The sequence below is a fragment of the Sciurus carolinensis genome, chromosome 1 (assembly GCF_902686445.1).
Source record: "Sciurus carolinensis chromosome 1, mSciCar1.2, whole genome shotgun sequence".
NCBI lineage: Eukaryota > Metazoa > Chordata > Mammalia > Rodentia > Sciuridae > Sciurus > Sciurus carolinensis.
The window spans coordinates 186,365,204-186,366,501 of NC_062213.1; positions in this window are offsets into that span (position 1 = coordinate 186,365,204).

The window sequence follows — 1,298 nt, forward strand, 5'->3', positions numbered from 1 at the left end:
AGCCCTACCGGCCAGCCTTGCCCTAGAATACCCCCTCCTGGGCCACCTGCTGGTGGTAAACATTCCAAATTCTGATGCCACTGAGTCATAAGGCCTTTCCTTTTAGTCCTAAGCATTAATGGAAGCCTTCTGGTCAGGAGCAATGCCATAGGTCCACCTCGTGGGGAAGAACTAATGATGACTGACCACTGCTTTTCCCCATAGGGCAGGATGAACAAGTGTGTGTTAGTAAGGTGGGAGAGAAGACAGCCCAAGGGACAACTTCACTTCCTTCTAGAAAGGTGCTAGTTCTGGGCAATTGAGATTTCCAGGGTGGATAGAACTTTTCCCCCCACAACTACCTTAGGGGAGTCTCCCCTCTTCCTCCCAAGCCAGCCTCCTGGGCCTTTCCTGGCTGCCAAGATGGCCCAAACCAGTCTCTCAACTCATTGGTGACCACATTTTCCACACCAAAACTCAGGACGCATGATCTGGCAAAGAATTTCTGGCCAGCTTCCAAATGCAAGAGGTTAAAAACTTTCCACTGGAGAACCTCTAGAGTAATCCACGTCATTAAATGGGGGCATTAGTTAGGTCGGAAACCTTGAAATTCCGGGTCTTTTCTTCATCAGGTACTTTTTTATACATTATGTTATTAATACGTGAAGAGCCCAGTGAGCTGGCTGATTATTATTTCCATTTAATAGTTGACAACACTTAGGAAATCACTTGGCCAAGTTCTTTCATCCAGGAGTCTAAATTTTGTTCAGGAAGAGTTCTTCTGTCTGTGCAAGGGTCTTGCTGGAGAAGGTGGGGGCGGGGAGCGGCGCAGACTATCCTTCGAGAAGACGCGCACGCCATTTGAGGCCTCCAGGAAGGGCAGTCAAGAACTCAGCTGCCCCGGTTCCCACTTCTGAGTTGGAAATCCCCGAGTACAGGACTCGGTTGCCGCCCCGTCCCAGCAACATCTGGCTCCAGGCTGAACGCCCGCGAGTGGGAATCAGCCCTACGACCTTGCGGGTCACCCGGCAGTCCTGGGCCCTTGACCCAGCCCAGGTGCGGATGGGCGGGCCGCAGGCTGGGCAGGCGACTCTCGGGTCACGTTCGGCCCCCCCTTCCCGGTCACATGGACGCGCCTTCCGTCGCCAGGAGTGCGGAGCGGAACGAACCACGAGGAGGAGGAGCGGGGGAGGCGCTGAGGGCAGTGGGTCAGCACCCCGCGGGGCAGGTGGGCGGGCCCAACCGCCCTGCGAGCCAGACTCCAGCCAGTCAGTAGCTCGGAGGGCGGGCCAGCAGCCGCGCGCGCCGCGCCCCGCAGC